Source organism: Nyctereutes procyonoides, unplaced genomic scaffold (genome assembly GCF_905146905.1).
Source record: "Nyctereutes procyonoides isolate TBG_1078 unplaced genomic scaffold, NYPRO_anot_genome, whole genome shotgun sequence".
Taxonomy (NCBI): domain Eukaryota; kingdom Metazoa; phylum Chordata; class Mammalia; order Carnivora; family Canidae; genus Nyctereutes; species Nyctereutes procyonoides.
Genome location: NW_026575052.1, coordinates 73,685,251 through 73,712,664, shown reverse-complemented (window position 1 = coordinate 73,712,664; position 27,414 = coordinate 73,685,251). Strand labels below are relative to the sequence as shown.

The 27,414-nt window shown below is 36.7% G+C and overlaps 1 protein-coding gene across 2 annotated transcripts in view; it reads left to right on the top strand.

Annotated features, from left to right (window-relative positions):
- The window catches only part of PLXDC2 (plexin domain containing 2), a 455,308-nt gene that overhangs the window by 147,230 nt on the left and 280,664 nt on the right, over window positions 1-27,414 (top strand). The gene's annotated exons all lie outside the window — the stretch shown is intronic.

Here is a 27,414-nt window from a genome sequence, read left to right as displayed (position 1 = left end):
AAGCATCTTAGAGTTTCAGAATCAAAGCAACATCATGTGTGTTTTGTTTCTAGTTTCACCTGTCAGTAGTTACTTACTATTTGAACAAAAATTTAAATAAAGGGCTATCAATCAATCATAATTCCAGATAAAACTTAGCACTTTAAAAATTCTGACCACACTTGGACCTACTATTTGGTGAGTAGTCATGTCAATTGGAGGCTGGATAAGCAGGCAAGTGAATTATCACAGCGGTGGGTCACTGACCACTCTGCAAGGTGTCAATTACAATAGACAAGTTTACATAATTACTGTTTCTTATACCTATGGAAATGACTGAACAAGAACTTAGTAATATTGACTACCATTACTTACAAGCATTTTTTTCATATGTATATGTGAGTATGAATGCATGAATGCAGGTGGGACAGGAACAAAATGAAGTGCTTCTTGGCAAAAGTTCTCCAGGTTGACAATCCTCTGGGCTGGAAGTTCTTGGTACACTTTGACATAGCAATGAATACAAGTGTTGTAATATGTTTAACTTGGTTTAATCAAATCTTCCTAAACCTTATTAGCTAGGAGACTTTTTCTCTTTTGTTCTTATCCTTCCTTCTCTTCTTCCTTTCCTCCTTTTCCTCTTCTCTTTCCCCTCCTCTTCCTCCTTCTCCTGCCCCTCCTACTCCTACTTTTCCTTCTCCTACCCCTCCTTCTCTGTCTTCTCCTTCTCTTTCTTCTCTTCTTCTCCTGCCTCTCCTCCTCCTTTTCTTCTTCTTCTCCTTCTTCTAAAACATTTTAACAAATGCTCCCTTAGAAACAAGGAAGGTGAATAGTAAAACCAATTTTGTGATACCTCTGTACAGTGCCAATTTTTGTATTTCCTAACCCTAGTTCAGTATTTGGCACAAACTCAGTAAGTAGTTTCAAAATAATCTGAGCCAACTCGAATAAACTATACTTCTTCCCTTTCAGCAGTACTTTTTAAGTAAGTTCTTCAGATGATCATCTTGAGTTACTAGAGATTTTATTTTCCTCCTGGTTTAGATTCTCCAAAGGTTGCCCTACAACCAGGGGTTAGTTAAGTTCCTAAAAATATGACACTGTGAACTGCCTCTTACCACCTCCTAAAAGAAAGTTGCCCCTGACATATTCACAGTAGAGAAATGGCTAAGCCTAGACAACCCAGATTGATCTAGGCTTAGCCTTGATTGGCGCTTGGTTCAATTCCCAATCAAATCTTTATCCCTGAAAATCTCTCTTAATTTTTTTTCTCTTTTTTCTAAGTTATATATGCTGGGTATATGTGAACTAATATCAAAGTATCTAAAGTGTGATTCAAATTCTCTTTCATCATTTTTGTAATGCCTCAGGCTTTTTATTTCAATTAGATTGTGCTAAACAGTAGACACACAAGACACATGAGAAAGGAGACTAAATGTCAATTTGATGGTCAGTCTTTGCATTTTTTAATACCAAAATGATTGTTTTATTTTATATCTATTTTATGTTTAAATGAATGAATCTTTGTAGTGGATCTATCTAGTTTAAGGTTATAGGTACTGACATATTTTAGCAAGTTATACATGAGATGCACCTTATACTCTGTATAAGAAACTAACAGCTAACCACATGGTGCAGGATGAGTTACATTTGTTGATAAGTCTAGTGTCTTAGTCTGCTCAGGCTAGTATAACAAAACACCACAGCCTGAATGGCTGAAACCATGGAAATTTCTTTTCTCACAGTTCTGGAGGCTAGAAGACTATGATCACATTGCTGGCAAATTGAGATTCTGGTGAGAGCTCTGTTCCTGGCTGGTAGACAACCACCCTCTTACTATGTCTTCATGTGGTCTTTCCTCTGATCCCTTTCTATAATGACACTAATCCTATCACATAGGTCGCTACCCTGATGATCTCATTTAACCTTAACTACTTCCTTAGAGGCTAATTCTCCAAATATTGCCATGCTGGCACTTAGGGCTTCAGTTTACGAATTTTGGAGGGACACAAACGTTCGGTCCATAACATCTGGTTTTATGAAATTTGTTTTATTTTTCATTTTGAGTTGGTCTTGATAAACTTATGAAAGCTTAAATTCTAAAGATTTCAAGGAAAAGAATCAGTTTATTTTGCTGATTTGAATAGGGAGGAAGGGCACCTAATTATTTGATGGTAATAAATATTATATGAAGTATAAGAAAGAATAGTTTGCCATCTTCAATTCTCAGCTGTTTCTCACTTACTGAAATATAATGTGACTGACCTTCAATCAAAGATTCTCAGTATGTTTAGGTGTGTGTGTTTTAAGTTGAGTTTTAAACCTTTTATTTTTAGTTTATTGAAGAGGCAATGTATTTTGAACAATTTAGCATTTGCCTTTTCCAATCCTTATTTCACATTCTAGGCCTTAAAGATGGGATAGTTGGCGTAGACACTTACAGATAAAGAAACTGATGGCAAGAGAAAAGAGATATGAAAAAAAAAAGAGAGATGAGTCCTGATATATTAGTCTGTGGTGCACACTTTTTCCTTTTGTCAATTTATGTAATTTGATATGTGGTTGAAACTTAAACCTCATTCAGTTGGAATTAATTCACAGGTGAAATTATTCTAAACCTGATTTGTCAGAGAGCTCTAATAGGAGAAAACTGGGACTCATGCTGGTGTTAAACTTCTTCTCTCAGTAAATTCACCCAGAATCTGGAAGCATCTTTGTATAACCTAATCAGTCAAGGTGGGGTTTCACAGAATAACTTGTGAGTGTCAACTTCATTTCTCAATGGTGGCTAATTGAACATGCATCTTTTTGCTGGTTTACAGTCACCTCACTGTATGAGGTATCTATGCATATAAACACAAAATTTTATATGCAATCCATAAAGTAATGGACCATTTCAAATTAGCATGACATTGATAGTAAGGACCCACAACAGAATGAAAGAGTTCAGAGTTGCTCTTTAGGCTTTTCTAGAGTTAAAACCCCAGCCTTGACTCATTGTAAAGCCCTCCTGTAATGATTAACTGTTCATAAACTCCTCACCGGCCTTACCTTTGAAGAGGGTGAGTTGGATGAAAATATGCATGTGAAAACACCTGCAGCTCTTGACAAAGAGTGAAACAAACATCTGGAGTGGTGTTATCATTAGTCCAAAATACATGGTATTCTCCACTCCTGCCTTTGCAGAAGATACTGCAAATTGACTTGTGGTACAAGTGATAAAGGACTTTTCCCCCAACAGAGTACATGCATTCATTTTTTCTGGAACTCATTAATGTAAAATCTTCTTAAAACCAGGGGGTCATCTAAGGTAATATTTCAAAATTGTTTTCTGAAGAAATAATGACACCTTCACATGACTAATTTAAATCTTGGAGTCCCGAATGGCTGTTAGTGATTGATTTGTGATAGATACATTCAGAACCATCCCTCTATTCTGTTTGCCATTTATAAGGGCAATATCACAGTATGGTGGTTCGAACATCACTTGCATGTGTTTTTCTTCATGAGTACCACAGGTTCCTTATTTTAGCTAAAGGATACACTACTCTTTGCAACACAGTCCAGTAATATATGCAACAGTAACCCTTTTCTAATTTTATTATTTTGATGCCATGTTAAAAGAGTAAAATTGATCTGTGTTTGTATAGGATTGAAAACACACTTCTGTAGTTTAAAAATGAAAATCTTGATCACTAGCTAATTTTTTATTAATAAGAGCAAGAAAGGTCACAGAAAAAATTGAGTGTAAGGCACAGAGATTTCCTATATATTCTTGCCCCAAAACATATATAGCCTAGCCTACTGTCAACATCCCCTCCCAGAGTGATACATTTGTTAAAATCGACAAACCTACATTGATGCATCATCATCACCCAGTGTCCATAGTTTACATTAAGATTCACTGTTGCTGTTGTAATTCTATGGCCTTGGACAAGTATACATGAATCTATCATTGTAGTATCAAACAGAGTAATTGCACTGCCTCAAAACCCCCCTGTGCTCTGCCTGTTTATCCCTCCCCATCCTCTAACCCCTGGCGACCACTGATCCTTTTGCTGTCTCCATAGTTTTGCCTTTTCAAGAATGTTAAATATGGGGGCATCATACTATGCAGCCTTTTCAGACTGGCTTCTTTTACTTAGTAATATGCATTTAAGTTTTCTCCGTGTCTTATCAGAGCTTAATAGCTCATTCCATTTTAGTCATTTTAGTGCTGAACAACAGTCCATTGTCTGGATGTATTACCACTTATCCATTCACTTCTTGAAGGACATCTTGGTTTATTGATTTTTTTTTTTAGATGCCTATTTAGCATCTAGTAGCAGTCTTTACATGTTAAAAAAAAAAGCAATACAAATTAGCTTTTTTTATTAGTATTGGTGGGGGCAAAATAAAGGATTGTAAGGAAATAAGCTATGTAAACTTCACTCCACATGGACGTCATTCATATTGCTGGGGGATATTGAATCATTATACAATATTTTTATTATTCATGCCATTGAACAAAACACAATAGATCTGCAAATTGATTTATCTTTCTGAATAGGGGATCAGCTAAAACTTAAATGTGTTATTACAAAAAATTCCAATCAGCGACATGCTTTTTTATTTCATCTGGATGTGCCGTAGCATATTTTTAAATCTAGAATTATGTAATTATATTGCATTTAATGATCTAAATTCTCTTCTACGCAACATATCTCTCTCATGTAATCCCCCACTTTATCAATAGTGAGAAAATTTCAAATCTTCATTCTTCACTGAGCAAATCACTTGATATGAGTATCAGTAGTAGAATCAATAGCAATCCCAGCCTGTGGTGGGTAATTGTTGAGTTCCATCCCTTTTTCTAAATGAATCTAGTCAAAGTGGGAAAGACAACACACTATTTATCTTGTGAATAACAACAAGAGAGAGATGTTTTCTTCAATTGCATAAATGTGCCTGTGCCTGTATGTGTGGCTTTCTAATGTTCTTCACTGTTGTTTGTTTTGGTTTTGGAGGATAAATGACCACTTGACTTTTAGGTGGTCAAAACTGGGTGGAGGAACTGGCGCCTGGACTAGTACAAAGTACTGTGGGCAGGGCAAAGACATTAAGTCTTTCTGATGTAAAACTTACCCTTTCAAGCAATTCCAAGGACAGCTAATACCCAGTGTATTAGAATATTTACGCAGCTCTATTTCTTTCTGCCTCCCACCCCTATACAGGTTTTCCTTTGATTCCTATTATTTTTTGGAGTCCTGAGTTTAATCTAGTTCTCCAGAGTCCTGTTGTTCAAAATATGGCCAGAAGACCAATGAACAGAATCTCAGGCCTATCTTGGACAGAGTTAAGATCTCCATTTTAACCACCCCTAGGTGAATCTTGTGCCTGTTTGGGAAGCAGAGTTCTAGATTTTCTTGAGTACCTTGTTTTCCCATCACTCCAATAAGTAATCCCAATATTCATGATATAAAAGACAGTCTTCAATTATTAGGGTAAAAAATTAGTACAAATTTGTTAATGTTGTGGGTCCAGCAATTTGCCAGAAGACTGAATGTTCTTGTGGATTGACAAAGTACAAGGCAGGAAAGAGCGGAAGGTACGACTTTGTGATTCATATAGTTATAATTCAAGTTCCAAAAATAATTAAGTTCCCCATTATCCATAATTTCCATTATATATCCCTATCTCAAGGCTCACCTTGAGCCTGGTTGTTGCTGGTTGTTGGGTATATGGACACCACAGTAAAAGGTCTAATGTTGAAGGGGGGATACTTATATGAATATACTTGTATGAATATTAGCATGGCAGTGAATAAGATAAGGACCCTAAACAGCTCAGTTACCTTTAGTGAGGGAGCAGAAAGTTAACCTGACTTCTGAAGACCCAGGCCCAGGTGTCAGCCAGCTAATGATGAGCAGTGGAATTTCAGACAATGCACTGTACTCACTTGCAATGGAATTTCTTCACTTATAAAACTGGAGCAGTGATAGTGCCTTACATAACTCAAAGGCTATTGTGAAAAATAAAGTAGAAGTAGTTCAGAAAGCACTTTTCAAAGTGGTATAGGCAGATAAGGAGTTAAAACAGTAAAAAATTTCCTGAATTGTTTTGAGTCCCCCAAAATTACACTCCCAATAGCTTCTTGTTGACTGGAAGCCTTATACATAACAAATAGTTGGTTAACACATATTTTGTATGTTATACATAGTATGTACTATATTCTTACAATAAAGTAATCAAGAGAAAATAAAATGTTAAGGAAGTCACAAGGAACAGAAGATACACTTATAATACTGTACTGTGAAAAATCCACATAGAAGTAGACCCATGCAGTTCAGGCCTGTGTTATTCAAAAGTCAACTGTATATTTTACTATAGTGAAGGTTATTGAAGTGAGTTATAGTGGAGATTGGTTGTTTTCCTATTTTACATAGAGAAATTACTAATGATGAAACATGTAGAAAATTTATATTTATATGTCTTATTAAATATGTGAAATGGGAAATTAATGACCCTGGACATTTGAATTGTTAGTCATCTGTCATTCTTATTAGTAAGTTTTCTTCTCACAGTCCACTTTTTTTTTACTAAGAGCTCATGGGAATGTTCTGTCTCCCTTTCTGATATTTCTCACACATTTCTTCTCCCTTCCCTTATATTCCCTTTCGCTATTATTCATATTCCCCAAATGAATGAGAACATACACTGTTTGTCCTTCTCCGGTTACTGTGGCCAAGTTCAAAAAGGGTGTTGCCTGAGTTCTTCTCTGGGATTTTGATGGAATCTTGTCTCACATTTAGATCTTTCATCTATTTTGAGTTTATCTTTGTGTATGGTGCAAGAGAGTGGTCCAGTTTCATTCTTCTGCATGTGGATGTCCAATTTTCCCAGCACCATTTATTGAAGAGACTGTCTTTCTTCTAGTGGATCGTCTTTCCTCCTTTATCGTATATTAGTTGAGCATAAAGTTCAGGGTCCACTTCTGGGTTCTCTGTTCTGTTCCATTGATCTATATGTCTGTTTTTGTGCCAGTACCACACTGTCTTGATGAACACAGCTTTGTAGTACAACCTGAAATCTGGCATTGTGATGCCCCCAGATATGGTTTTCTTTTTTTAAAATTCCCCTGGCTGTTTGGGGTCTTTTCTGATTCCACACAAATCTTAAAATAATTTGTTCTAAGTCTCTGAAGAAAGTCCATGGTATTTTGATAGGGATTGCATTATACGTGTAAATTGCCCTGGGTAACATTGACATTTTCACAATATTAATTCTGCCAATCCATGAGCATGGAATATTTTTCCATCTCTTTGTGTCTTCCTCAATTTCTTTCAGAAGTGTTCTGTAGTTTTTAGGGTATATTTTGAGAACCATTTGAATGGTAAATGGTTCTCCAACCTTTTATTTTCAGGTTGTAGGTGTCCTTCTGTCTAAAATGAGTCTCTTGTAGACAGCAAATAGATGGGTCCTGTTTTTTTATCCAGTCTGAAACTCTGCGCCTTTTGATGGGGTCATTAAGCCCATTCACGTTCAGAGTTACTTGAACTTCTTCTTAAAGGGGAGTTTTAAGAGTCCCCCTTAAAATTTCTTGCAGAGCTGGTTTGGAGGTCACATATTCTTTCAGTTCCTGCCTGTCTTGGAAGCTCTTTATCTCTCCTTCCATTTTGAATGAGAGCCTTGCTGGATAAAGTATTCTTGGTTGCATGTTCTTCTCATTTAGGACCCTGAATATATCCTGCCAGCCCTTTCTGGCCTGCCAGGTCTCTGTGGAGAGGTCTGCTGTTACCCTAATATTCCTCCCCATGAAAGTCAGGGACTTCTTGTCTCTTGCTGCTTTAAGGATCTTCTCTTTATCTTTGGAATTTGCAAGCTTCACTATTAGATGTCGAGGTGTTGAACGGTTTTTATTGATTTTAGGGGGGGATCTCTCTATTTCCTGGATCTGAATGCCTGTTTCCCTTCCCAGATTGGGAAAGTTTTCAGCTAGGATTTGTTCAAATACATATTCTGGCCCTCTGTCCCTTTCGGCGCCCTCGGGAACCCCAATTAAACGTAGGTTTTTCTTCCTTAGAGTGTCATTTATTTGCCTTAATCTGTCTTCATGGTCCTTAATTGATTATCTCTTTTTTCCTCAGTTTCCCTCTTTGCCATTAACTTGTCTTCTATGTCACTCACTCGTTCTTCCACCTCGTTAACCCTCGTCGTTAGGACTTCTAGTTTGGATTGCATCTCATTCAATTGATTTTTAATTTCTGCCTGATTGGATCTAAATTCTGCAGTCATGAAGTCTCGTGAGGCCTTAATGCTTTTTTCTAGAGCCACCAGTAGCTGTAGAATAGTGCTTCTGAATTGGCTTTCTGACATTGAAGTGTAATCCAGATTTTGTAACTCTGTGGGAGAGAGGGCTGTTTCTGATTCTTTCTTTTGAAGTGAGGTTTTCCTTCTAGTCATTTTGCTCAGTGCAGAGTGGCCAAAAACAAGTTGTATTGGAACACGGGGGAGTATCACTGGTCCGTCCAGCTGGTCTTCTGGGGGAGGGGCCTGCTGTGCTGATTTTCAGGTGTTAGCACTTGGGGGAGCTGCTCTGCCCCTGCCTGCTGCAGGGCTCAGCGGGGGTTGTTTACCCCGTGGGGCCCCAGGAGGAACAGCCGCAGTTGCTATGGCAACTCTGGAAGCCTGGATTCAGCCTCCGCAGGAACTACGGGGCTCGGGGCTCTCGGTTCTCCGTCCGCAGGGCCTGGAGGCTCCGGGGCGGGGCCGCTGATCTGCTCAGCTCGGGGCAGGAGCGTCCTTGCTGTCCTGGGCCCTCCCGGCCTCTGCCTGTCCCGGGGGAGGCCGGATCCTGGGCTGTGTCCCGGCGCCCTGTGCTCCGGGGCCTGCGCTGGTGGATTCGCGCTCCCTGGTCAGCCTCTTAATGAATGAACATATTGGTCTTTTATATGATAACTAAACATCTTCAGAATAAAAGCATTCAATTTTTTTTTTTTTACTATTACCAGTTTAGCCAAAGGGAATGAAAACGTATATCTTAGACTCCTACAAACCATTCCGAAGAGAGTAGTGGAGGGGATCTTTTAAAAACATGTCAGATCATGCTCTTTCCTGGTTAAACCTTTCTAATGGCTTTCTGAGTAAAATCCAACTTCCTTAAGTTTTCTGCAAGGATTACTCCTCAACCCCATCTCCCTCTGCCCTGCCTAGACTCCCTCCACTCCATACCCACTGGTCCTCCTTCCAGTTCTCCAGGAGGATCCCCATTCTTGCCTGGGCTTCTGTTCTGGCTGCTGCTTCTAGATACCACCTGAAAGCCTTGGGATAGTCTGAAGCTGAAAGGTAACATGATCTGATTTTGAATAAATGAATGAATGAAAGCATTTACAATGAATTTGGGAGAAAGCACTTTTTTTTTTCATTAAACAAGAATCTAGATAGGCATTTTTCAGAGTGTTTTGAAATGTTTTAAAGGTCTAATATTGGTAAAAGTATTACAGAATGGTGCAAAATCTTTCTAATTGTACCCACAATGAGTTTAAATATGGTAGACATGGGATTAGCATTCTCAGTACAGACCTGAATTTAAGCTTAGAAATAGAAATTTACATTTAAATAGAAAATTAAATCAGTTTTCTAAACAGGTATTTTTGAAAATTCAATAACAGGTTAACAAATTTAAGATTTACACAAACACAGAGACTATTTTTGACTTAATTTTAATTAAACTTCATGAAGTATTTGATTGATAAGGGAGAAAGGAAGAAAGCATTCTCTTGGCATTCTAAATAGCATTGAAGGATATTGATGGCTTTAAAAAAATAATCCCAGACTGCCTGTCTGTTACCCAGCCAGGTAATTCATAACAAAAGGCAGGTTAAAACACTTCACTCTAGAGCAGTATGTTTTGAGATGTGAGACATTATGTAAAGTTAAAAGGAGAACAAGCTGATCTGTTTTCTTCTCTTTATTCACATGTCATTCTTTATAAGTAATATACTTGAAAGTTCGCCTCAAAGCATTTTGCTTTTCCTTTGGGAAACGTGGAAGAAAAGTATCTGTGTAGAATAAAAACATGTTAGTGTGCATTAATTTATTCTAGTAAACGTGCAGGAGTCTTATTTTTGAGTAGGACTGGATGGAGTTCAAGTCAAATTGTGATTTCTGTATATGAACACTGTAAGTGCTCATGGCTAGTTATTGCCAATTTTTGAAGTGGGATGTGATTGAAGGTGAAAAAATATATATCTTTCTCAATTTTCTCTTTTCAAGTACTGCCATTCTTTGGTTTATATATCCATTTATAGTTCAAATGGAGTAAGCCATTACGAAGGTTTCTATATGAAGGGGAAAGACAGCTAAAGTTAAGACTTTTGGTGAGAGAGCATAGAAAGATGGTCCTAGACCCAGACACGCGTCAGACTGTAGCAGAATAAATAACCATGTGTTCAGATCAGCTGTTTTATCTCCAAAGGGGTTCTCTCCACTTTGACCAATTCCCAGAATTATTTTTATGCAACTTTGCCACTACTCTTCTAAATACCTTCAATTAAAACCTCTTTGCTTTCTCTTTTCCTTTTGTAGTTTGTCAGAAGGCTTGTCTGGCTTTCCATGTGATGTGTATCCCACTTCACCAAACATATTTTTATGCCAGCTTAATACCTTTAGGATTATAGTTCCTTCCTTCCTTTTGGTGACCAGAGTATCATGAATGCATTTTTTAATTCAGTTTGAATGAAATTTAAATAGTAAGGTACATGTGTCATCCATCTTTACTGTAGCTTGATTCTCTGGGTTTTGATATTGCATTAGTTTTATTTATTTATTTTTTTGGTAACAGAAAATATGAGGAAGAACTCAATTGTAACTTCCATATTATATCTTATTCCTTTCCCTCTACTCTGTCTTGCTCAAAATTTAGACTTCCATCACCAAATAATTATACTTTTCTCCTCATGACCTTTATTAATAACAAGTTTACTGCTTTTTTCCTTGGTTTGGAACCTGAATCACCATTTATGTAACTGCTGTTTTGGGGGTTATCTGTTATATGAGCTTACTATCCATTTGTTAGAATTTCATTTCATTTTATTTTTAAAAAACTTTATTTATTTATTTGAGAGAATGAGCTAGAGAGAGAGAGAGCACACAAGCAAGGGCAGAGAGACAGGGAAAAGCAGACTCCATGCTGAGCAGGAAGCCTGATGCAGAACTTGGTCCCAGAACCCGGGGATCATGACCTGAGCCAAAGGTAGACCCTTAACCTACTGAGCCGCCCAGGTGCCTCATCTGTTTGTTAGATTTTAGAGACAATGTTTTTGAACAGCTTTGGAAGTCTAAATGATAACTAAGGAAGGACAAATTGAGAATACCTGATATGATATTCCAATAATTTCTAAGAATTCAGAACCTACCCTGTATTAACCAACAACTTACTACTATTTTTAAAATGAATTATGTCCATTCATTCATGAAATGGTAAATAAAAGTTTAGTATGTACTAGTCTCTATTCTGTGAAGTTAAAGTATAAAAATATATAAAATACAGTATTTTGAGGTTCAAATATAATTATATACAAATAATCGGAATACAGCAAAAGGAGCAAATCTAAGCAATGGGTCTATTTTGGGGGTGTCACTTTTTACATGGTAAAATATACATAAAATTTTCCATTTCAACCATTTTTAATTATACGCTTCAGTGGTACTATGTACATTCACAGTGCGTTGCAACATAATCCTCACCACTGTGTTCACCAGAACATTTTTTTCAAAGATTTTATTTATTTATTCATGAGACACACACACACACACACACACACAGATAGAGAGAGAGAGGCAGAGACACAGGCAGAGGGAGAAGCAGGCTCCATGCAGGGAGCCTGATGTGGGGCTGGATTCGGGTCTCCAGGATCACGCCCTGAGCCGAAGGCAGGCGCTAAATCGCTGAGCCACCCGGGCTGCCCTCACCAGAACATTTTTATTTTCCCAAACTGAAGCTCTGTGCTCATAAAAGAATAGTTCTTCATCACTTTCTCTACCAGTTTCTGGTAACTTGTACTCTACTTTCTGTCTCTATAAATTTGATTACTCTAAGTACCTGATTTATGTGGATTCATAATAATATTTGACTTTTTGTGTCAAGCTTATTTCACTTAGCATAGTATCTTAAAGGTTCATCCATGTTGTAACATATCAGATTATCAGCCTTTCATTCCTTGTTACAGCTAAATAATATTTATTTATATGTATGTATATATATACACATATACATATATACACATACACATATATGCATATATAATTTATCTACTCAGCTAACAAATACTTGGATTTTTCTGCCTTTTGACTAATGTAGTATTGCTATGAACATTGCTATACAAGCATGGGCTTGAGGGGTTGCTTTTTATTTGAAAGTGATTTTAAGAAAAGATGTAAGAATAATGCAGATAAGTTTTCCATATCTTTTAAACCACATTTGAAATGTTAGCATTTTGTCCACTTTCCTTTGTCATCTGTGCTATCATTCATACGTTTCTTCACTTGTAAATTGTAGAAATCGCAGCTAAATTTTCCTGTCAAAACCAAATAATACTTCTACTACTATTACCTATAATACATGAGAATTGACTGAAATAATGCATAATGCTACATCTAAAATGTCAAAAATGAATATTTACCTTCTAGTGGATTGTGCACTTTAACCTGTACTACAGAGATATTAAAAAGAAATATTTAGTATGTGAAGTCATCTCAAAATTATATAATTTGGAAAGGATAGGATATGTTAATATTCTCCCTGTTTAGTGCTAAAGTCAATTGTATGCTTTTAGTATTGTTATTTTCTGAGCCAATATTTTTAACCCTTTTGATAAGGTCTAAAATATTTATATTAACCAATTTTCAAATTAGTTTTGGCTTACTAATGCCACTTTTAGATGCCTATGAATATAAAACCAGTTTTCTATGGCTTACTCTGAATGCAAATGATTAAACAAGAAAGTCTAGGATATATTTATCAGAAAGTAGAATTTATTTTTTTAAGATTTTATTTATATAAGAGAGAGAGAAAGTACAAGCAGGGAGAGGGGCAGAGGGAGAAATAGACTCCCCGCTGAACCTATGCAGAGCTCCGTCCCAGGACCCTGGGGTCATGACCTGAGCCCAAGGCCGACTCTTAACCAACTGACCTACCAAGGCGCCCCCAGATTGTAGAATTTATAAAAATGTTTATAAAGTTTAAAAACTTATAAACAAAAGGTAATGTGCTATCATTTTATCCTGTAGCCCAATATAGATGATGATATGGATCAAAGAAAATATTTGACTGTACTTTAATAAGGATTTTGCCTGTTAAACAAAAATCTCCCAGTTAGGAATAAATGAATGGGTACAGTTCTTTCTGTAGATAAGACAATTTCTCCAGAAGATTCACTAGGCTATTATGATGTAATTGGCATAGTTTGACAGAGGTGGATATATTTTCACAGCAGCAGGAGAACCATAGTATAATGTTTTAACAGAAAGCTTCTCAAGGGACAGAAGCTTTTTTCCCCACTTGTGGATATATTTCCAAATGGCATATGCTAAAAATAGAGATATAGAAAACCATGTTTGTTGAGTGTATAGCCAATAACATGGAAAAAAATTGTGTGTAGTGCTAGAATAAATAAACTATATGCATGTAGGCACATGTGCATGTGCACGGACTCGCATACACACTTTTTTGTATAAAGACACGAGGAGGGCAGCCCGTGTGGCTCAGTGGTTTAGGGCCGCCTTCCGCCCAGGGTGTAATACTGGAGACCCAGGATCGAGTCCCATGTCAGGCTCCCTGCCTTGAGCCTGCTCTCCTTCTGCCTGTGTCTCAGCCTCTCTCTCTGTCTTTCATAAATAAATAAATCTTTAAAAAAATTTTTTTAAATAATAAAGACACGAGGAGACATGCAGAGAAATATCCAGGAAGTATATTCACTAAGGTGATAATTCTGCCTCCTGTACGTGGAACAGAATAATAGGTATTTAAATTTTTCTCTTTAATGATTTAATTTTTCATATTAGATGAAAGGTAATATTTTAATTTAATAATATTCTAAAGCCCTTTGTGTTATTTGCTCTTTTAAATGAATAATGTTTTTTTATATAAAATGGGGAGGTACTTACTCTAAGGAAATTGTGTAAAGTCTATCATTTATGGATTTTTTTAAACTGGAACACGTTTTCTTAAATCCAGGTTTTCATATATTGCTTATTTGTATGTAAAGGAAAGAATTCTTATATTAGTATTGTTCTGAGCCCTAGTGAATACATAAAATGTGAGAAATGGCAGTACCCTGGCCCACAGTTGTTGCCCAACAATGAAAAGTGTTTGGTTTGTAATTATTTTATGAAATTCAGACTATTACTTGGTTGTGTACTAAAGTCAGCATACCTGTAGAAGAAAGGTTTTGCCTAAATGCACATTGTAGCAAATACTTAAAGCACAGACTTTTCCAGTTTATCTGCAATTTTGTTTGTATGGATAAAAAAAGTACCTATGAAAAGGTAAATTCCAGAGAAGAAGGGGAGGGAAGCAATTGGATCCTAAAAGGCTCAAGAGTGCTGCTCATCTAGGGGACTGAAAGTTTGCTTGTTGATTCTGTCTCGCTTTGGTAGCTTAATCCTCAACTGTGGTTTGTATATTTTAGGAATATAGCACAGAAATGTAAATCTAATTTTAGTACAGTTTTCACTGTCTTACTCTCCTTTCTAATGTAATTTTGTTGATTGTGGTTTATTTACAATGTTAGTTCAATTGCATAATCAGCATAAATATATGCAATCACACAATTTAATTAGGGAATGTTATTTAGGAAAGTAATGACTAAATCCAGACATTTGTAACATTTCAGAAATTCTTGAGAACTTTATTTTAAAACTGCCATTTGAATGACTGGCAGTTGGTATTCCAATTTAGGTATGTCCTTTTTTTTGTTTTTGTTTTTTGTTTTTTTTTTTTCAAAAATAAAGTGAAAACATCTTGTCAAATTCAGTAGAGTAAAATAATAGTATTACAAGTAGGGTACAGTTTGTGAAAGACCAAAAGTTCTTTTTTTTCTTTTTTAAGATTTATTTATTCATGAGAGACACAGAGAGAGAGGCAGAGACATAGGCAAAGAGAGGCAGACTCCTCACAAGGAGCCCTATGGAGAACTGGATCCCAGGACCCTAGGATCACGACCTGAGCTGAAGACAGACAGATGCTCCACCACTGAGCCACCAAGATGTCCCTAAAGACCAAAAGTTCTTTTTTTTTAAAGATTTTATTTATTTATTCATGAGAGACATAGAGAGAAAGGCAGAGACATAGGCAGAGGGAAAAGAAGGCTCCACGCAGGGAGCCCCATGTGGGACTTGATCCCAGGACTCCAGGATCACGCCCTGAGCCAAAAGCAGATGCTTAACCGCTGACCCACCCAGGCATCCCAAGACCAAAAGTTTTTAACTAAATTTATGCTAATGTTCAAACTTTCTATTTCCCATCATTTTCTCAATTTTTGGCTTAAGGTTTCCCATTCTTATGATAGAGGCTGTTTAGAACATTTTTTTTGTAACTAAAAACTGTAAATTTATGTAGAGAAATATATTTTTTTCTATGTCAAGATATTTCACCCCTAATACTAGTTTGATTTAATCATAAGGGAACCTGAGTAAGTGGATGAATTATGCAAATAAATACTCAAAAACTACTTAATGAAAGAAATACATCTCTGTACATAAGGTATTCCATAATTAAATAAAAATAACAATGTGTCAGTTTTGTTTGCAGAATTATATGCTTTCTGCTGTAACTAATTTTTATGAATCCTTGCTTCACAATGCCTTTGATATTCAGAAGCATAAATCTTTTTCCTGTGACTTTTTTTGAAAGAATTTTTTTGCAAAGTTATTTGGAGATAACAAAGCTAAGTAGTTTTGCCCATTGCTTTGTGGTTATAAGGAAGTATGAAGGTATATTTCAATAAATATATGAATCAAATGTGAGAAAATAATGGGAAATTTTTTTCTCTACTCTATTAATCTATGTGGGGAGCCTGATGCGGGACTCCATCCCAGGACCTCAGGATCACACCCTCAGCCAAAGGCAGATGCTCAACCACTGAGCCACCCAGGTGCCCCTCTATCTGAACATTTTAAAGGATTTTGGAGTTACAGTATTGCAACACTGATCGTTTATTTGATGAAGTTCTTATATAGACAAAGAGGTTAGAAAAGTATTAGAAATTGCACAGAAATTGGCAGGGATGCTTCCAGTTTTCTCAAGATATAACCCGACATACTTAAGTATTCAAGATACGAATTTAAGCACAGAAGTGAGATTATCATAAGCAATAGCTGTCATGATAGAAAACACCAGGTCACCACCTCAACCATGTCATGATATATCCCAGGGGGACAAACAGACTGGATAGCCTGAGCAGCTTTAGTGAACATTTATTACAGTAACAGAAAGGAGCACAAACTCTCCTGGACAAGGTCATAGTCATTTGTAGAGAAATGGCATTAAATCAATATTTACAAGAAAAACACAGCAATAGGTTTGAGTACAGTTCTATGAGATCACTTTAAATTAACTCTCCGTAGGAAAATTGTATGGTGGTAGTGATGAAAGATTTCACCGAGTCAGAATATTTGGATTTGACCTTCAGAAAGTAGAGACTTAGGTTTTTCACCCCCCTCAGTATAGAGTTAAAACATTGTAGGGGTGCCTGGCATGGCTCGGGATTGTTTTGGGTCGGACTCGTGTTGTTGTAATTACTCTAGTTTGGTATGAGGGCTCGAGCATTTGTGAATAGTGATGGTACAGGTTGGGGGCGTGGGTGCGAGCTGGCTGGCTGGCGGGGTTGCGCGGCAGAGGAAAGGAGCGTTCCCAACCCATCATCGGTGCATCGGATCTATGGAGGCGATCGAGAGCGTAGAGCTTTTTGTTGGGTTGATAGATGTGTGTTTAGGTTTGTTTGGGTTGCTTTTGTGTTATGGGTGTTTTGTTTGTGTGGCTTGGTGATCTTAGCTTTTCCCGTGTGGCGTCCAGCCCGGGTGTTCAATGTTAGTAGCTCGGTGTTGAAGTGTTGGGTGGGAGGGGGACGGGGGGTTGGAGATGAGGTTGGGGGTGTGTCGGGTGTGTGGGAGGAGGGGTACGCGTGTGACTATGCTTTGTTGTTGTGGTTTTGTTTGATTGGTTTTATACTTTCTATATTAAGTCTTTTTGGGGATATCAAACTATTTCACAGTTATCATATAGCTGTGTTATGCTGGCAGATTGTTAAAACTTGGCCTATATGATATGTTTATTATAAATTAGAATCTATCATACCATTATGTATGTTGAGTTAATTCGTGCTTCAATTAAAGATCTCTATCAAACAAGGTCGAGTTACAGGTTTAGGATGTTTAGCTGGGGGTTCGGTTTATTAGTTTTTAACTTTTTTATTTGCGTGGGGTCGGTGGTGTTGTTTGTATGGTGGGGGGGTGGTCGGGGGTGTTGTTGTGGGTTTTTGGTTGATGTTGGGTGTTTGGTAGGGGGGTTATCTAGTGATGACAGGTGCTTTGTTGGGGAAGGTACTGTTCGGGTTTTTGGTTGGTGGGGTGTATGGTTAGTGGTGGTTTGTACTAGGGTTTACAAATGGGGTGCATGAGGTGGCTCAGTCAGCTAAGTATTTGCCATCAGCTCAGGTCATGATCTTAGTGTCCTGGGATCCAGTCCCACATTGGGCTCTCTGCTCAGCCAGGAGTCTCCTTTTCCCTCTCCCTCTCTCCACCATTTGTACTCTCTCTCATACTCTCTCTCTCTCTCAAATAAATAAAATCTTAAAAAGAAAAACAAATAAACCATACATGACTGCCATTTTGTTGATCAAAACACTGAATTAGAAGTGCATATTGCATTAATCTTGATATGTGCTATTGATATTTTTTTTCTGCTGGTCTTTTAAATTTATATAAAACTAAAATGGAACTTTTTGTTTTTCTGCCTGGCATTCTTAAACGACTTTCTACTATGTTTGTGTGTTTTGTGTAATGACTGAGTCTCAAAGTTGAATATATTAAGAGACTGTATTTTGTTTACCCTGTATTTTCAACTTATCACAAAGCAGGGAGCTCAAAAGTATAGATTTTGTGGTTGTATTTTTCACTTTTATCTAGGAATGGTATTCAACATTTAACAACTGATCTGGCTTGTCCTAATGGGAACAGACCTTAGGATTGATCTAGGTGTTTATTCCTTAACTGTTGGAGTAGATGGAAAGCATTGCGCATTATCTGGGGACAAGTAGGGAATGGAGGTGCTGTTAAACTATTGATTTGTTCGGGTTGAACTTTGTAATCAGTCGAACTTCAGAAAAGTACTGCTGGATTTCAGTCTTAGAATATGGAATGCTTTACATTAACTAAAGTCATTTTTTAATAAAAATGCAGGCCCTGAATAACCTTATATTTATAATCTTAGGGGTATAACTTAAAAAAACATAAACAATAAAGATAATTTTGTGATGAGGAAATTGCAGGTGTTATTGACCACTTGTTCAAGTCCACACAAATCTCTAGTGGACATTTAACCTACAGAAATTTGGGACCATTCTGATAATGGTATGGCTTGATTTAAATCAGATAAAATTTATAAAACAATCTGATAGAAAAGCATACATTGGCTGTCATCTGTGATCATTGGCTAAGTCAGCCTGGGCTCAACATTGGGCCATTATGGTTTCTGACCCCACAAACTGAGTGTGGTCTGATGACAATATGTGGTGAGATTGAGTATATCAGACATCTGGCAGCCATAATTTAATATAAGACCCTCAGTGATTTGGGCCCTAGGCATTTGGACATTATGTTTGACACTGGGCACCATTATACCAATTGATTCCATCTGGCATGGTCTGGCTCAAAAGACTCAACATTTTTTTTTTTTAAGAGAAGCTATTGGCCATGACTAGTCCTTGTTTACAGAATTTTCCATCTCCCTTGGCAGGCAGAGTTACACTGCATTCAGGCTTAGCTTTTAGGACAGAGACCTTATTTTAAAACAGGCCATTTGGGAGCCCTGGGTGTTATATGTAAGTGATTAATCACAAAATTCTACTCCTGAAACCAATATAACGCTATATGTTAACTAAATTGAATTTAAATAATATCTTTTAAAAAATCAGGCATTCTGAATATAGGCAGCAAGGGTAGTTTAAGATAGCTAATGATAAATAGAAGTATTAAGGTATTTTTACCAAATAGTTTTACTTTTTTATTGTGCTATGGAGACACTCAAGTCCCATAATATGTGAATTTTCACAAATTAAATAGTAAACCTGAAAATAATTGTATTTAATATTGGACCCAAAATAGTCCAAAATATGTTGACAAGATATTTAGCCAGTGAGTAGATGATCGACTTTTATAGGCAAGAGGGGTCATAAAGAGCTACAAAACTGCTCCCTTTCATTTTATAGATACAAGAGGTCACATACCTAAAATTTCCACTTGGTTTCTCGGCTTATGATGCAGTGTTTTCTAGAGAAGATCTCAAAGACCTTATTAAAAGATAGATTCTCAGATTTAATTAAATGCTATTTTCTCTGTTTATAGATCATTTGTAGATTATGGTTCCTATGGAAATGAGTTTATTCTCTAAATCTGACAGATTTATCTGAAAAATCAGCAGATGGCCTGAGTTCTTTGATAATCATCTTTTTTATTATGAAACAGGAGGTTATCTTCCCTGTAAAACACGTGTGAAATCTACTTGAAGGAATTTAATTTTTCTTTTAAATTTCTGCTGGGCATTTAATTAGAAAATTCTCAATTAACAAAAAAATCTATCATTTATTTTCAAGTACTTCCCATCCTTTCAAGTTATAATAAAAATATAATCAATATTAATGTGCTCCTACTATCTTCTGTTTTTACACTAGCAATGATTAATTTCCTTCCATCGACAGTCAACCTGATAAGATATTATATTCTTTCTTTGCTTTCACATGCTAGATTTTTTCCAGATTTTTGCTGTTTTCAATAGCACATTTTATCTAATTTATTTTTTTTCACTTAGTTTGTTTCTTTGTGTCATGTTGTCAACATTGGTGACAGATAGCTAAATTGACCCCCCAAAAGATTAATCAATGGCCAAATAGATGATTAAGACCAAGCCTCTGGATCCAGTTCTGGTTACTTTCCTAGCCTATCAGTTACCACATATGCATCAATTTTCTCTTAGGTAAGATAGATTAATAACAGTACATGACAAATACATCAATGTGTGCGATGTTTAGAACAGTGCATTGTATTTAACTAACCCTAAATTAAGGTTAGTTATTATTATCAATATTACTACTATTATTATTATTTTAAAGATTTTATTTATTTATTCATGAGAGACACAGAGAGAGAGAGGCAGAGACATAGGCAGAGGGAGAAACAGACTCCCTGCAGGGAGCCCGATGTGGGACTGGATCCTGGGACTGCATGAGCCAAAGGCAGACGCTCAACCGCTGAGTCACCTAGGCATCCCAGTATTATTATTAATTTGAAATTAGAAGCCATGCATAAATACTTCTTTTAAACTGTTAACAAAGTTTTATTCTTTGTACTTATTGTTAATACTTTAGGAAATATGTAGCACTATCTTAAATGTGCCTTAAATCTCATTGATAAATTTTTGTAAAGCCAAGAATGCTTTCCATAGGATTCCATTTTTGTGTATAGAATTTTAAAGTTTTATTATTTTATTTAATTTTAAAATTAGAAAACTATCAATACTTCAAAATTCTAGAGTAATTCTCTACCTATTTCAACATTAAAGTTGTTGTTTCATCTATATCATAACTTTTAATCTCTCTGGGTCATGCCTTGATTCTTCAAAGACATTTGTTGAATTTCTTACAGAGTTCATTAACCAAAAAGAAACGAGATGATAAACTGTAACCATAAGTGTTACTGAACATCACCCAACTGGCCAGTGAGCTATTTTTGAGTCAAACTCATGTCAGAGAAATAAAAGCTGTTGTAGATTTGTTTTCTGTAATTTTCTCCTTCTTCCACCCTTTTATCTGGCTACTCAGAAAGGTGGTTAAAATCTTAAGTTAGATAAAAGATTACACACATAATCTTTTAAGACATTGTCTCAGGTAAGCAGCAACTTGGTCAATCATTCATTTACTTATTCATTCACTTGTTATTCCGAAAATTTTAGATACTTACTATATGTCAATGCCCATGCTTATAATGATGAGACAAAACATATAAATAAGATAGAGTCTCTGATCTGAAACATCTGTGTGTTAGGAGTCTTCCTAGGCCATCCCAACATTTGGTGATACGCTAGGAGGTCTCATGTGACTCAGCATAGAGTTGTGGTCATGGCTATGATTTATTACAGCAAAAAGATACAAACAAAAATCTGCAAAGGGGATAGACACTTGGGGCAGTGCCTGGGGGAAACTAGGGAAAGTTTCCAAGAGCACTCTCCAGCAGGAGCACACATGACACATTTAATTTTTCCAGCAACAAACCATAATAATGCATGTAAAATATTATCAATGAGGGAAGTTCATTAAAAACTCCATGCCCAGTGTTTTTACTGGAAACTGTTCATATAACCACCTTCTGTTTAGCATGTACCAAGAGTTCAGACTCCCAGAAGAAAGGCAGGTGTTCAGGATAAACCACAGTGTTTGACCGAACAGTTTAACCATAGTAAGCCATTCTTATCTGTTAGAGAATAGCAGGAACCCTCCCTAAATCTTGTTTCTAGATACTTAGCCAAGGGCCAAACTTCTAAGGCATTTTCTAAGGATAGCTGTCTTAGGCCTTCTGAGTTAACTCTTTTCTGATAAAATCATACATTCAAGTGGGGATAGGCAGAAAAGTGTTTCAAGAGTCAGGTAAAAAGAAGAATTGTGTTATAATAGAAACCTCAACTAGACTCTGCCCTGGAGGAGTCAAGGAGTCAAGGGAAGCTTCATTTAACAAGAGACTATTTGAGTTGGATCTTTAAGAAATTGTGAGATTTCCTGAAGCGTGGGGTGAAAAAGTATTCCTCCATGCAAAGGTAACGATACTCATTGCAAGTAAAGAAATAATTGAGAAATTATATGTGATGGTACCATAGGGTATGATTAGGGCAGGAGTGTAAAGAGAGGGAAGAGTAGTTGTAACGAGAGTATGGAGTGTTTCTAGGTGGTAAAGGATGTGGATGCTAAAAAGCCATTAGTAGTTTTAATCAGAAGAGAGAAGCAAATAACTGAAAGGTGTCTCTTGTAGCAGATGGAGGAGAGATTGGAGAAGGAAGAGTTTGAAGACTATAAGACCAGATAGGAGACAAGAGATGATGAGGACAAGCCCCAAGGCATGTGTGTTGGGACTAGAGCATGAATAGTGGTTCTCAACCAAGGGGGCTCAAAAAATCATGCAGGAAGTTTACAAAGACTGTGATGCCTAGGGCCTACTGGAACACTTTAATATCTCTCAACCGAATATCAGTATGCTTTCTCTTCTGGTAGTTGTCTAATATTGTGATGCTGTCCATGAAAACCTCAAATCCACTGTGTAGTTAGTTCACCATTGGACATAAGCAAGGATATAAGCATTTGTATAGAATTTCTTCACTTCCTCAATAAATTGAGATGCAAAACCATATGGAAGAGGCTACCTCAGCCAGATCATCTCATCTATTCTCAGGTGAATCTAGCCAGCACATCTGTTTGCAGTGAACAGTCTTAATGTTTCTGCAGAGGATTCACAGGGGTGATTTGGTTCACTTGTATAGACCAAAATGCCTATCAGAAGCTATACAAATAGGGATGCCTGTGTGGCTTAGCAGTTGAGTGTCTGCCTTTGGCTCAGGGCATGATCCCGGGGTCCGGGGATCAAGTCCCAAATCGGGCTTCCTGCAAGGAGCCTGCTTCTCCCTCTATCTATGTCTCTACTTCTCTGTGTGTGTGTGTCTTTCATGAGTAAATAAATTAAACATTAATTTTTTAAAAAAACTATACAGCTAGATCCCAATTACATAAGATGCATTTCAAATTATGTAGTTACTTCTTGGTGGTTGGGCATGTATTATGTGTATGATTTATATGCAAGACACAAGATATATAGTTAAAGATGGTTTCAACATATAGCTACTGGTTAAATGTGAGCTACTTTAGTGAATTCATTCAGTGAAGACACAAATATAAACATAATAAACATATCCAGTCCAGCAGAGTTTTCTTAACTTTTGTTTTTATTTTATTTTAAATTATTTTACAGTGTATGATGGCACAAGAGAGACTTGGAAGGTTTGCAAAGGGTAATATGAGGCTATACATGAATTTCTTGTTTTTACTCTCAGATTAACTAGACATTATTGGGTTTCATAATAATGCTCTATTTGGAATGTAATGAAGTACCTTCTCTAGTCATAGTTTATCTGCTATTTTAATCAAATAAAATGTCTCAAGAATATGTTAAGAACAATTTATGTATTATCTATACACAAAAATATATCTTTCAGCTTTCTCTCATATCCAAACAGGAATCTTTAGATATACTTGATATTTCCATGAGCTATGTGATTAACAACTACAGCAAAATATGTTGGAGAAAATTATCTTTGAAAGTTTTCCATCAGTGGTTTAATTAACATACAGTGGACAGAAAGCAAACAATCTGTTCAGCCAGACTACTCAAAGATCCCTCCTGTTGCTTTTGTTTTCACTACAGCTAGGAAGGGAAAAATTATATTACATATATCCCTTTAGCTTGTTCCTGAATAATTCATTTAGGTAGTGATTTAAAGAATAATTTAAAATATTTTTATGAGTTTGAAAGCACATGAAGTGCATAGGAATAATTTACAATGTAGATAACCATGCCGTGGTTTTGCCAATTTTTCTCAGTCTTTATTTCTGTAAAACATTCATTCTTGACTTGTTTTATCTTGTCTAAAAATCAGTCTTAAATGGGATCAAAATCTAAGCCAATTTCATACTCCAGTCTTGATGAACCATGGAGTACTGAATTATGAGCATATAGGAATGTTTCTTATTATTCATAACATAACCAGAGAAAAATAATTAGATCTAAAATAGCAACCAAAAGAAAATTCACAGAAGCCAAGCCCTAAAGCTCACAAATTTTCTTATTAAAAAATTCCTCAGTTCCTTCCTTAGATCCTGTTTACTCTTTGTAAATATGAGAGCCAGCAAGTAATCAAGAGACAGGTTTATAAAGTTTAAGGTAGCAAATTCTAGGAAGAGCAAGCATGTCCATGATGGAGACAAACAAATCAACAGCTGTAATAGCTGTTAACATGACCATGAACAAAAAGAAGAAAAAATAAAAAATAAAACACTACAAAAAATTGGGGAGAAAAATCCTCACCGAAACCCCACAACTATCTAGGGACTTACCTTTTTAAGTGCCAAAGTAAGCATGTATGCTTGTCTTATGCAGAAGACCTCCCTGTCTGTGAAATTTACCTTCTTCAGTAATCCTGCTCAAGGGTTATTTTGAATGTTCACTACAAAAATAATTTGACACATTAATCAGACATCCCAAATTTCAACTTAAGTGGTGTTATAAAATAAACTGAGGCATATTAAATATTTCAAGAATTTACCTGAGCAAAGATCGATTGTAATCTGGCAGGGCTGAGCTAGAAATAGTCAAGGGTGCTCCAAGAACAGGAGCTAGGGGAGAGACTTGTATAGAAAAAAAGGCAGAAGCAGAGCAAGAAAACTATTTGATTGGCTTAGGCAGTTATCTGATTCAGAGAAGCCTCACTGGCTGTGTGAGACTGGCTATCCTTTGGTTTTGATTTCTTAACCTGGAGGCATTTGTAGGCCTAGGTTTTGGCTTGCTTGCATAGGCTACTGAGGTATCAGAACCCCCTCAATCTAATGGTCTCTTTGTTTAATTTAATGGTGAAGAACATGGGCTTTATCACCCCTTAGTTTTGAAGCTCTTTTTCATTTGTTCTCTAGGGTAAGAAGGCAGGAGAAAAATGAAAAAGGGAACTCAAGAAGTTGAGAAGTAGACTTTCTATGCAGACAGCCCCTCCAGTGTCACTTAATCTGACTCTCCTGCCCTGTGCAGGGATCACAAGGGTTAGTGTGATGTTACTGGCCCATAAACATCAGGGAAAGGTAACCTATTTTGTCTTATGTTAAAAATCTCTGGAAAGATAATAATAACATTAATATCAGGCAGTTAATATCTGACAATAGCACCATTTCAAAGAAACTAAGAGTTGTTTTGAAATGCTGTTTTGAAGATTTTAATAAAGATTAATTCTTAGAAGTTCTAGGTTGACTTCCTGATTTACATTTTAGAGGAATGACAAACCTCTGTTTGGAGTTGTTCCCTTTGTATGATTTTTTTTTTAAAATCATTTATAAATCCAGGAGCATTTAATTTATTAACTGCATTATATGTTATCTATATTGATATTCTAACAAAATTTTTGTATAGATTTTCAGTTGTTCTGATTATTTATATTCAGATAGCCAGCACCCTCAGTGCAAAACAAACACACACCTCTAAAGTTAACCTAAGTGCTGGGCTAGCAGGTCTTACCTGGGTATTATAAAAACTTTATTGCTTACTTTTGTTGTAAGCTGCCTCATATATTTTTGGTAATGAGGCAGAATATATAAATAAAACAAATAAAATTGCTTTATGTAGCTTTGCCTAGAATAATAGGTCTTAAAGCCTGACACATCCTCAGGAAAAACTGTCTGCTTTCTCAAGTAAGGTATTTTCATTCCCATTTAAATATAGGGCAACCAAAGCACAGAGTTTTGTAAATTATGCTGAATCCCTTATCCAGGAAACCTAACAAAGAATTCCACCCAGGTCTTTTGAGTCCTTATACAGTATTTCTTCCATTACTTGACTCTGTCTGGTCCAATCATCGTTGCTCCAAAGAGACTGTCAACAGTTCATTTATCCATCAGTCAGTTAACAGACATTTATTCAGCACCATTCAATGGCCAGTGGCACAACAGTGTCAAAAAAAGAAATATTTTCAGGGCACCTGGGTGGCTCAGTGGTTGAGCATCTGTCTTCGGCTCAGGTTGTGATCCCGGGGTCCTGGGATTGTGTGGGGAGCCTGTTTCTCCCTCTGCCTATATCTCCGCCTATCTCCCTGTGTCTCTCATGAATAAATAAATAAAATCTTTAAGAAAAAAACATTTTCTATAGTGATTTTTTTGGGGGGGTACCAAATTACTTTATTTGAAGGAATGATACAAACGAAAAAAGTAGATGTTTCGGTACAACTTATAGAAAAGGTAAAGGTAACCCCAACATGCATGCACTGCCTTGGTGACCAGGGGAGTCACCCTGTGGCTATGGGAAGACAGCCTAAGGCTTAGCTCTCACTATCACTCTTTCCCAGGGTGTGCTTGTCAAAGAGATACTCTGCCATGCCAGATTCGGGAGCCCCCATCTTGCGCAGGTTGGTTACATGGTCACCCATTTCTTTGATTTTCTATAGTGTCAATACTCATTAGACATGATTAGTGAATATTTATGTGTGGGTCGGTGGAGGGGACCACGATCAACCTTTTATATACATGAGATTTTTCAGCCTTACAACAACTCTGAATTGTGCATGGTACTACATTTTTCAGGCTCTTGGGTTTCTCTTTGTGGAGCTCTTGGCCAATTTTGTCTTTGTGGTTCTTTTCAGCTCTACTATTTTATGAGCCCATGGAAAAATCTAGATGACCAACGTTATGATGGTACTTTCTCTCTGGGCTGTATCCACCAAGACATGAAGCACTGGGAGATCTTTTAATCTCATGATGAAACCAAAGAATATCCTTTCTGTCTAGAAGAATCCTTAGTACCTTTCTGAGTTGAAAGGGAAATACTGTAGACCGTTTGTGTGCGATTAGTAGTGGTAGCCTTAACTTAGTTATCAGAGTTCTAAGTAGTTGATGCAATGGTATTATAAGTCTCATTAAATACATTTTCATTTCTTGGAATGTTCTCCTATTGAGGGCAACATCACAGTTATAATTAAATCACTGCTCTCTTAGCCCTTTTTGAACCTGTATCATGCCAGTTATAAAGCCTGTCAATTCATATCTCTGGGTAATAGTTGTGTAGAAGAAGGCTGTTCTTCTTGGTCAGAAACTGAATTTCCCATACTTGAGATACACCTTCCCCTGCTGACCTACTGAAATGAAAGACCAGGAGTCATGATTAAATCTTATTTTCCCTCCTGTAGTAGTAGGATGAGCTAGGTCAGCAAGGCCAGTCCCTGCAGATGGCTTTAAAATACCTTTGTGATTTGGTCTCTTTGCTTTCCCATCCATTTCTCTAAGTGCCTATCACTATCATCCTTCACCACCCTGACAAGAGTCCAAGGTGAGAACGGCACAAATGAACAAGAGCATTTGTGATGCCTCCTGAGGGTGTTACTTATTAAAT